We start from the raw sequence: 12,637 nt of genomic DNA, 5'->3' as shown, positions 1-12,637 counted from the left end.
CCATTATGTCTATGGAAAGTCCCCATAAAACATGTAAACACAACATGTGTGTGTGTGTGTGTGTGTGTGTGTGTGTGTGTGTGTATGTGTGCGTGCATTATGGAGCTTCAAAGTTTTGGTACCCATTTACTTATTCTGTAGAGCTACAGTATTCTTCTAAAAATCTTTGCTTGAGTTCATCAGAAGAAGGTAAGTCATACAAATCTGGGATGGCATGAGGGTGAGTAAATGATAAGAGAATTTTCATTTTTGGGTGAACTATCCCTTTAAGTGTCCAAATACTTTTCAAAAAGTATTCGGATACCGTTAATTCCGATTTTTTTTAAATTTAAAATATAATAGATAAAATATGTTAAATATGTTCCCACATAGCCTATTATCATCCCATAAAACAATGTTTTTCAAAGAGCACCAATACAGTCAACGGATATAGTGTAACATTCTAAAAATATGTTGTCGTCTAAAGACACAGAATTGTCATAGAAAACCACCTGTTTCCCAGGGAGTGAGAGTTAGAGATAACTCACAGCACAACAGGTGCCAGACACTGTCTGCAATTGATTTCCTGTTTCACAGAGACACAATTTCAAGAATTTCAGAACTATAACAAAATTAACCTATGGTGGGTACTGCTATCTTTTAATCTTATGATTAATCTAACACAAATTAATCTTATGAGCAGTGGATTGTTGTTAGTTATGGTGGCAAATGCAATCACAACTAAGTTTGACACATCTACATCTTAAAAGCGCTTCCAGTGCACTATTGATTCAGATTAAATGCATTGCTAGACCCTTTTCGGGGAGGCATCAGCCTGACAGTAAACATTTAATCTCAACCCCCTAAAAACCTTTGAATCTGCAATCAGCATGCAAATTTGTGATTGCCTATTTTATGCTCCCTTAAACAGTTTAAACACCTGCAGTACTGCACTAGTTTGGAGCGTTAGACTGCTATGGTCTATAGCTCGAGCCAGTAGCATTCGAGTTAAGGAGTGTGGCAGATCACTAACTCTCTTGAAGGAGGAAGCGGGGGGCCAGATAAACAATCAATGTAAATCTTTTATTTGCAATGTTTTTCAGCATTCTACACCAATATTTGCTTTTCAGCACAACAGTCACACACACAAGACTGCTGTGTATGTCGTTCTCTCTCCCCCCTCTGGCTGTTTGGACTGCCCTGATATTCCTCTCCAGCTCTCACAGCAAACACAAACAGCTGTTAAGAGATGATTCCCACAGGTGTCTATCCTTACTATTCTCTCTCTCCCGGCCACGCTCTCCACAGATGCTGCACAGCCACGCCCGTATCTCCACAAGGAGCATATTATTAGTTTGACTCACTGAATAAATATGCCCCTGTTTTTACGGAACATATCCGTTATCAGCAAGGATCCGCAGGATCTGTTAACTGACTGAACAAGAGGAAGCATGTGGTTTGTTCAATTCGGTAATCTCACTTAACAAGTAGACAAAGTGCTGCTGCATCTTTATGAACTTTGTGAATAAGTGATTCCATTTTTAATTAATGTCATTTCAAGTCAAGACATTTTTATTTGAATAGCGCCTTTTACAACACACATCGTTTCAAAGCAGCTTTACAGAAAATCATGCAATAACAAAATATGAAACCGTAATATCTATAAAGTCTTAGAGTCATCATTATGTAGTTTGATTAAATGTGATAATGAAGTGTGTATAAAAATAAGTAATTAAATAATAATAGTATTTATAACCCCAGTGAGCAAGCCGAAGGCGACTGTGGCAAGGAACACAAAACTCCATAAGATGTTGGTTAATGAAGAAAACTAACCATGGGAGAAACCAGACTCACTGTGGGGGCCAGTTCCCCCTTGGCTAACAGCATGAATGTAATGCCATTATTACTTATTTATGTACAGTACAAGTCATGGCTTAAAATGATTAAACTAAGTAAGTGTTAAGGGTGTAAGATTAATGTCTAAAGTTTTTGAAGTCAATCCTGGATTAACTGCAGAAGTTTACATAGATGAATTGTCCTTTGTTAGTTGGCTGATGAAGGCTTTTGTTGGCAATTTATTGATAGTCTATGTATTCCATTATTAGAGTGTAGTCCATCATTAGACCAAGGTGATGCAGGCTGAAATCAGTGAGGTGCATCGCAGTTCAACTTGCCGGTAAATTCGGTGAGGTCTATCCTAAGTCCAAGGTTCAGGCAATGGCATATGAAGAATCCCATGTCTTATGGTTGGAGCTGGCACCAGTTTGTCCTCTGAGGTCCATCGCAATAGACTGAAGTGATGTTTGGTTTGCACCAGCTGCATTTTGTCGTCATCACTCAGAGACACGTAGCAGAAGAGTTCGATACCAAGCAGGAATGGAGCTGGATCTGGCCGGTTCTGGTGACCTTGTGATAGGAGTCCCGAAACAAATAGAATAATATTAGTATATAGGTCATGATCAATGTTTCAGGTTCCTGCAGACCTAACTAAAGCAGCCTAATTGTGGGTTGAAGGATACTTTACGTATATCTCTGGCTAAATAGATGAGTCTTTAGTCTAGACTTAAACTGAACGAGTGTGTCTGCATCTCAAACAGTGTTTGGGAGACTATTCCATAGTTTAGGAGCCAAATAGGAAAAGGATCTACCTTCTTTTATGGATTTTGATATTCTAGTAACTATTAACAGGCCATCTTATAGTGCATCTTATAGTGTCATCGTGGCTGAGTCCCCCTAAGATTGGAACCCTAAAATCGGCCATTATTCAGATGCATTTTTGTTTTCTTGTAATCATAGCTGGAGTGATGCTGGCCATCTTCAGAGTAATGAATAATTAAAAAACAGCATCAAGCACCCATTTGATGATAAATTATTCATGGGCGCATAAAGAATTCACATTTGATCAATTGTGATTCATATTGTCTACTGAAAGCATTTTAAAGGACACTTTGGTAGAGAGTAAATATGATGAAATGCCGTTTTATGTCTTAAATTGCAAAGTAACTTTGTAGCGTTGTTGAGAGTAGGCCTATGTGATGAGCATCTGTGAGTATCATAATGTGTGTAGCAATGAGCTATATATGAATGAAACTGATTAAATTGAAAGATATTACAAATCTAATGTAATTTCATGACAGCCCTGTCATGATATAATCCTGAAAAATAACACTATACAGCCGATGTGTGATTATGATGTATGCAAATAACTATGAATTTGTGCTTGAATCAGCTGTGATATGATAAACCATAATAAACAAACTGTAATGCACAGATGTGTGATATTATAGTTTATTGTAAGAGAGTGATGTCACATGCTAATGTCCAGCCAACTAAACAAATCACAGACATTGCAGCAATAAATACAGACATCCAAAATTTAATAGCATAGTGTTCCTTAGTCTGTTTTGGTAACCATTTTTATGTTGATATTACTTTAATATTTATTAAATCTGTTTTGGTCTCAGTCTCAATTAGACTATACATAATATGAACAATGTGTAGAGTTCAAACCATATGTGTTTGTATATACTATATGCTCTTACTGTCTGACTAGATCATCATGAGTGTATAAACTTATCCATGTGCAATTCATCTAGTACAAATAACAGTTCTGATCAAAATATCCTGGTTATGTATTGCATGTTTACAATATCCCTTCAGTGTGTGTAGACATAACAGGCCAATGTGGCTGGTGTGCTGGGAATAACAAGTTAAGGTTTAGTGACATCTACAGTCCAATACTGAAAATCATTCAGAAGATTATCAAAGATGTGTTGGCATTGTGTTTAACAAGTAGAACTATTAAAAAATATGTTTAAGAGTACTGAATTTCAGTGGCAATTATCTTCTTATTTAATTTGTGTTCTTATTTTGATAGTGTCAAGTGAATTTGACAGTACACTTAAGGGAAAGAAAAAATATGATGATCTTTTAAGCATGATGAATTATAGAACAACATGATGGAGGCTTAGAGAGAAGGCTAAATGAAACAAACTCTCTTTGATATGAAGGGTCTGTTGATTTGTGGAGTGCCACAAGGAACTAAGCAATGCATGAATAAGCACAGTTGGCGCAGAGGAATCAACTTGAAATCAGGAGCTATCTAGGGTCTCCCCAGAGTGCTTTCTTGGTCTCGATCTCTCTCACGTTCTCCCCCTTTTATTGCCACAACAACTGAACTGCATTGTTGCCAGGAAAACTAGAGCAAATATGAATTTATCTGACAAAATAAATATAAAAAACTTTAATTATATTAGAATACCAATGATGGGGAGAAGGGTGTAAGAAAACAAATAAACACATTTATTTATAGCCACTTGATTAATTTATAGCTGCAAAGTATTTTGCTGTTTTTTGCTGTAGCATATAGCGGTCAGCTACCTCACTCCAAACTGGATGGTACCCAACAAACTGGTTCAGATCAGTTTTTCAAGTAGCCTTATAACTTTGGGTTTGGATTGGGTTTGTATATAGTAAAAAAAATTATTATTATTATAAATATTTGGATATATATATATATATATATATATATATATATATATATATATATATATATATATATATATATATATATATATAGTATATACTGTATACACTGTATATGTGTATATATATATATATATATATATATATATATATATATATATATATATATATATATATATATATATAGTATATACTGTATACACTATATATATATATATATATATATATATATATATATATATATATGTATATACTGTATATATATATATTATTGCTGTCAGTCGATAGCATTTTTTAATCAAGATTAATCACAATTATTGCACATTTTGAAATTTGAGTTTAAATATACTTATTTTCCTCTCAAAATGCATTTGCGTTCATGATTCACATCAGGGCGTCAATGCCAACTTGATTTCTGTCACAAGTTCCATCAAGGCTTTTTTGTACAAGTAGCATTAAGAGCTCCTTTCCCCATCATTTTATCACTGACAGTGAATCACTGCTGTGTTGTTGTATTAACATGTTAATTTTGACAGCTCTAATATATATATATATATATATGTAGGCCTATAATATCATTTTTTAATTGTAACGTAACTTGTTTTGCACCTTTCTACTTCCACAAAAAACTGATTCTGTGCCGCTGAATCAGTCACACCCCCTCTTTCCAAATCCCACACTCCAAAGATCAAATGAGCTCTATTGAGATTAACACAGAGCTGAAGCATATGTCAAAAATAACAGCAGCAAAATAGTGCCCTCAATTGACAACTGTTATGAACTACATGGCAAAAAAATTGCATTAAGCCTCAATAATTTAGCTGCAACTACAATACTACGAGAAAGCACAAAATGACTGACAGACAGAAAACTTCTGAGAACACAGCCCACAGACGCATTTTTGTTTGTTGTTTTTACAGAGTCTTGAGCGGTCACAGAGACCGATGAAATACCTCACGACGCATATTTCATTAATATCTTTCAGGGAGTAGGAATGATATTCTATAGCAGCAAGCTCTTTATGAATATTTTTCCTCTTATATATTGAAAGAATGAGAGGAAAAATTAATTTCTGAAAATTAATTTAAAAAACATTCACTCAGCTTCTTTGAGCAAGCTAAAAATATACATTTTATTTTTCTCTCTCGTCTTTCTCCCTTCAAGCCAGATTAAGGAAAGAACTTCATCCCACCTAAGCGTTCCTGTAATCCCAGCTATACTATATGTTCTTAAACAGCATATATATACACACACAAACAAACACACACACACACACACAGGCCTCGAATGTGATGGATTTATACTAATGCGGTTTGAAAAGACATTCATGTTTGCTGAAATATGCTGGATGACAGGATCATTTCCACCTGCAATAAGTGACCCTGTGTTGAACCCTAAATTGAACTCCGATTCAAAAAGGCTTTAAGAGTGGAGATATGGCTGAATGAAAATGGAAGAATTATGCAAATGATAATACTAGAAATTCACAATTTTGCTTTAGAATGGACTTGTGAAATGTACACAATTTTTATTTGTTTGTTTGTTTTTTTACTGTATTTAAATGTTTCAATGTCTGTGTTTTTATTTATACTGCCACTAGCCAATATGGCAGTTTAGCAGTAGTTTTTTAGTAACAGATTACAGACTGCATTTTTCAGTTAGCCATTTAATCTGTAAGTGAAAGTGTCTGATAATAAGGGGGTTACTGAGATAAAGTGTGTAGCTGGTCATGTGATCTCAACATGGCAGCCCTCATTAGATGACCCACTACACAAAGTATTACGGCTTTTATTAAAATACTTATATGACCGAGTCTTCATCTCATGTGTGTGTATATGATTTAGGTTTTATTCATTTATTTATGGCTAAAAAAGTTTACGAGGACATGTTTTTAGGTTACAAACTGGTAATTACAAGGGTATTATGTTATAAATGAGGTTTAGGAGAACATTTCTAGTATCCCCATAATTCAAATCGAAAATGTAAAATGCAGAAAATTTTTTGTGAGGGTTAGGTTTAGGGTTAGGATATAGTTTGTACAGTATAAAAATCATTATGTCTATGGAGAGCCCTCATAAGTAAAGCCACACCAACGTGTGTGTGTGTGTGTCTGTCGTGTCTGTCTGTCTGTCTGTCTGTCTGTAAGTGTGAGAGTATGTTATGTGCAGTTTTTTTTTACTGACACTTGACAGGCATTACAATCAGGCACCACATTGATAAAGAAGAAAAGAGGTACCTAACCCATTAAAATTTCTTTTTTTGGTGTAACCTAATTTTGTTCATTTTGGTGTTACCACTTATAGCCCATTTTAGGGTACCGATATAAACATGTTTTAACATTAGTAAATGCATTAGGTATCATGAACAGCATTTATTTATTTTTGTTCATTTTGATTTTATAAAGATACATTTGTTCAATGTTAGTTCAAAATACACCATTTTTTTATATACAACTAATATACAACTTTTATGTATTAATATATGTTGAAATTGACTAACCAAGATTAATAATGTCTGAAAAAGTATTGTTCATTGTTAGTGGAATAAATGTGGAATTATTGGACTGACAGGCTTTAAATAGTGACATTAACCTTTGTAGTACCTCTAACATGTCTGGAATGCATCCTTGCTTTATTGTGTGTATTTCATACCTGATGAGGGGAGAATTTAATGAAAAATAAAACACTGGACACGGAGCTGCTGCTTCACCATCGTAGTCTCTGTATTATTTGAGCAGCACCCCCATCAGGTGAACACTCTTAAGGCAAAAGAAATCAATGATTGACTGATCGTTCAAGGCCGAGCCTCGACAAATGTATTATCATTTATATTATTATTATGTACACCATTTATTAAAAAAAACGTTATAAATTTGATTGCATTCCCTTTTTTAATATTTCAGTTAGACATATTTGTTTAATATGATTGATAGTTTTTCTTCTCCCTTTTTCAAGCCACCACATTAAATCATGTAGTTAACAAATGTTGACTAGTTCAACCTTTTTGAAGTGTTACCACTTCCTTTTTTTCATACAGTTCATAAACAACAACCCATTATTTATATTTAATATATTTAACAACCCATTATAAGTATTAAATTATATAAGTAATACTTAATTCTGATCTGTCAGATATAAATAGCCCAGAAATCTCTCATGTTCTTCAGAGGTTTTATGAGATGCACCTATACAGTGCATATTCGTATTGTGCTATTATTCCTTTTTATAACATGGCACACTGAAACACCTGATTCTTATTGGTAAATCGTAGCATTCTGCACTCGTAGCATTTTCGTATAATGACCACTAAACTGTATAATCGACCCTGTATATTTGTCCCAGGCAAATTATTTCCTAAGTTTCATGTCATATAATAATGTAAAACTCAAATCTGTATTACATGTCCATTTTACAAATGATTAGCAATTACACCCATAATATGCCAAGTAGTACTGTTTACATGCATCCAGAACAGAACAGTGGGTGTGGTCTTCAATCAGCCAAAGAGGGCTCACGTCACCCCACACTTTATTTCACTCCACTGGTTACCTGTAGCTGCCCGCATCAAATTTTAAGGACTTGAATCTGGCCTTCAGGACAACCTGTGGAACAGCAACATCTTCAATTCACTCCTCCAGGTCTATGTCCCAACTTCGCTCTCTGCAGTCAATGAATGACCGACGCCTGGTTGACTTGTCGTATTGAGGCACAAAGACTATTACACGATCATTCACTTTCTCTGTTCCACTGTTGTGGAATGAGCTTCAAAAATCCACACGATCTGCTAAAACCATCTCAACATTCATGAACCAGCTGAAAACACATCGGTTTAGAGAGCCAAAAAAATATATATATTTTCTGTATCTTTCTTTTATGCTAGCTTATATATTACTCCAGCAACACTGAGAACTTGGCAGAATGATACTGCAGATATTGTTAACTTTTATATGAGAAATTGCTTGCTATGCTCCTTTTTGTAAGTCACTTTGGATAAAAGCATCTGTTAAATGACTGTGATGAGAAGGAGGGCATTGTCGGGCTGAGTCAACTAATTAGTGGGAGAGAGAGATAAAGGGGAGCTGTAGACACCAGTTTGGGAGAGAGAGAGAGACACACACACACGCAGCCGCTTTGTGTGTGTGTTTATGTTTGTTTTATGTTGTTTTAAATTCAGTTATGTCATTAACTTTATGTTGACTGTTCGGCCGGTTTCCGCCTCCTTGCCCATCCTGAACCCATTACATTGGTGCCGAAACCCGGGAAGGAGGAAGGATGCGCTGTCGTGGAGTCCTCACCGCTGTCGTCTGCCAGAGGAGGAGCCGTGGCCATCCACCGGGGGACGGAGGAGTCGCTGTCAGCCGCCGGTAGTCAGAGGAACTGCTACCAGTTGCCCAGGGCCGGAATTGTTTTAAATTCAGTTACATCATTAAAGTTATGTTGACTGTTCTACTAGTTCCTGCCTCCTCCTTGCCCATCCTGAACCTGTTACAATGACAAAATGTAAATGTAATCCAATGTGTGCAAGTGTTGTGTGCATGACTATTCATGTTTAACATCGAAAGCAGAGAATAACACAATAATTACAAATCTCATGTAAATGTGTTTTTTCTTGTGTCGTCAGATACATTTTTTTTATCTCTAATTGTTGGTAGTTATCATCATATTGGTGTGCATGTACACACACTCTTCTTATAATCCAATAATACCCTTTTTATTTTAAACATGAGCAGTCTGTAACACATTGTTCTGGCTGATAAGAGTGAATAAATTCTAAGATATTTTCGCTCCCCAGCATGATCTGTATATAGAAAGTCCCGTCTGGTAGGCAGCGAGGTTCCCACAGGAGCAAGACTGGCCTGACATACCTGTTTTTGTTTGTATGCATTTCTATAGGTTCTATATTCTATAGCCATGCCCTTCTGTCTGCCACTTCCACTTTGACATAGAAGCCGTACGAGAGATTATGCCCAGTGCTGCTAATCTAGAATAATCTGCAGGGGAGTACTCTGGTTACAAGACCGAGTGATACCAAAACAGAGCATCGAAAAAGTCACATTGACCCAAATGGCAATGCAAATCCTCCTACTGGGTGAAATAAAACCTAAGGTAATCATTCTGGCAACCCAATACACACTTTTTCTCAAAGTCTTGTTTAAAGAGTATTAGTGGAATGTTTGTTGTGTTTGTGGGTTTATGGGCCCTGTAGGGGCAGATTGTCAAATTTAAAATGCTCCCAAATAAAAGGGGTCACATATGGTTTGGAACAGCAATCACTGAGCAGTGTGCGTGTGTGTCACAGATGTGTGCGGCAGCTCATGGCTCAAATTGTTTGTGTGTCTATTATGTGCATTTGAGTGTATTAAGCATTCATGTTGATGATGGTGGATATATGCCATCATTTTGCTCCATATCTTGAAGACCCCCAACTGAGGGGCTGACAGCCATGGCAACAATTAGAGGTAATTACAGACAGGACAGTTTTATAGAGCCTTAGCAGGGCAAAGAGTTGATTTACCGTAACTGGGCGAGGTGAAGTGTATCCTATCCTTCATTGACATCTGCAACTGTACTCAAGAGAAGTGGTTCTCCTCTTGTGTACTATATTTTTGTGCAATTGGTCAATTAAGTGCCTCTTAACTTCCCTTTCACTCCCCACCCCCTGTGTTTCATTTTCTGAAAAGCAATTATGTCCTTTCTTTTCACATGGCCGATTATCAGTGCAGTCCATTAAAATCAGATTTGCATAATATAGCATGCTCTGTAGCATCGGGATGAAATAACACATTTATCAAGCAGACTTAATCAAGGTATCACTGAAGAGGAGGATATATGACTTTCACTTAAAAATACATACAGTATCATACTGTTTTCTGTAAGACAAATTCGTCATTTAAGACAGTAAAAGGCCATCTGAGGTCCACGTGATCTGGGTGGCATTGGGTGGGTCATAATTTCCAAGTGTGCACCCTTGATTGTCGCCCTACATGTTTGCTGGCTGTCCTTGGTTCTTGGCAACCGGCAGTGGAACCAGATGTACATGGATGACCCTGATCCATATGTGTTCCTGAGGATTAAGGTCAGCTGTTTAAGATTCAGAACCAGACTGGCTTTTTCAATCACCTTCATATGGCCTATGAAAAGGCAAAGGGGAGAAGGGTCTTTTGGCTTGGGCCAAGTCAGGATGAAATGTCACATTGTAGCTTCTGAATTAAAGAAATAGTTTGGTTTCAATTCAAGTTAAGCTGAATAGACGGTATGTGTGTTATAATGTTGATTAGCACAACAAATTATTTTGACTTGTCCCTCATTTTCATTATAAAGAAAGAAAACAAAATCTGGGTTACAGTGTGGAATTAACAATGGAAGTGAATGGGGCAAATCCTTAAACCTTAAAATACTTACTGTTTCAAAAATATAGTTATAAGATGTAAACAATATGTATGTTAACATGATTTTAGTGTGATAAATCAGTTACTAATATTATCTGGTTCACAGCTCAAATAATGATACACAAATTTTAACATAAGAATTATTGCATTTGCTTTTATAAAATTATAAGCTTCACATTTCAGCCTTTAAACCTTCCAAAAATTGGCCCCATTCCCTTCCATTGTAAGTGTATCATGGAAAGACAATGAATAGAGTGAGATGTGGTTAAATCCAATTGCAGAGATTTTATTGACAGCAGCACAGAAATCAGCAAACACAAATGGGAAACAAAGAAATGATAATCCATACAATGAAGAACACAGTTCACACGACAGATGATGAAGGTAATAATCCACAAAGTTGACAAATAATAATAATCCACAAAGATGGCAAAGATAATAATCCACAATGAGTACATTGAAGCTGAATAGCAAACAGTATGGTCTGACAAGAATATAGACAAAGACCAAGTGACTAGTGGAGCGTATAAATACAGTCCAGGTTGATTGTAAACATGTCCGAGTGATGATGTGTTCATTGAAACCATTAGAATGTGATGGCAGATGATGGGGAGACCGATAGAGGTATGACAGTACCCCCCTCCATGGCCGCTCCGGAGGCATGGAACACCCGACGTCAAGGCCGGCCATGTCCACTGGGAGCTGGGCGGTCAAGGTGATCCATGTGTGAATCTGCGAGGAGAGTCAGATCAAGGATGTTGTCCTTAGACACCCACAACTACTCCTCAGGACCATATCCTTACCAGTCTATGAGGTATTCCAACTTCCCCAGACATGTCCAAGATTGCTCGGACCGTATATACCTGGCCATCCTCCAGGTCTAGTGGTGGACGAGGTTCACGAACCCCATCGGTCTCTGCAAGAGAGTGGAAAAGACATTGTAGGTGAGGTTTTAAAAGTAATACACGAAAGGTAGGCGCAATACGATATTGTGGTCTGATACGATGTCCTCTGGGATTCTGTAATTTCACAAGACGTGTTGGAAGAGAGATTCAGGCAGTAAGTAGCTAATTTAGAGGGATCAGATGGCATGCTTTTGAGAAATGTCATCAGCCACTAGTATACAGGTATACCCCTTTGAGGGGGGAAGGTCCATCACAAAGTCGACTCCCAGATGAGACCATGGTTATCAAGGTATCGGTAATGGAAATAATTTACCAACTGGGAGATGACAGGGAACTTTGGACTTTGGATGTCATACAGTCCAGGCAAGCTTGGTGATGTCCTGAGGAAGATGAGGCCACCAATACCGGTTTCTAACTAGTGCGGGCATCTGGTTGACTCCTGGGTGTCCAGATCCAGGATATGAGTGGAGCCTTTCCAGAAGCTGATGACGAAGAGATGAAGGGACATAGATGCGACCGGAAGGACAGTTGATGGGAGCAGGGTAGTCGGTGGTGGCCTGAGCGATCTATTGTTCCATATCCCAGGAGATGGGGATGATGATCACAGATGATAGAAGTATGGGTTTAGGTGGAGATTAAGTCAGTTCAGGTGAGTGGAGCTGGGACAAAGCATCGGCCTTAGAATTCTTTGATCCCGGCCTGTAGGTGACTGTGAACTGAAACCTGGTGAAGTAGAAGGCCCATCAAGTCAGTCTAGTCTCTTAGTGGATCGATGGTATTCCAAGTTACGATGATCAGTGATAAGCTGGAATGGGAAGCGAGCCCCCTCAAGTCAGTGACACAATTCCTCAAGCGCCATCTTTATGGCCAATAGCTCCCT

This window comes from Xyrauchen texanus, chromosome 32, assembly GCF_025860055.1.
Source record: "Xyrauchen texanus isolate HMW12.3.18 chromosome 32, RBS_HiC_50CHRs, whole genome shotgun sequence".
Lineage (NCBI taxonomy): Eukaryota > Metazoa > Chordata > Actinopteri > Cypriniformes > Catostomidae > Xyrauchen > Xyrauchen texanus.
This window is presented reverse-complemented; position numbering follows the sequence as displayed.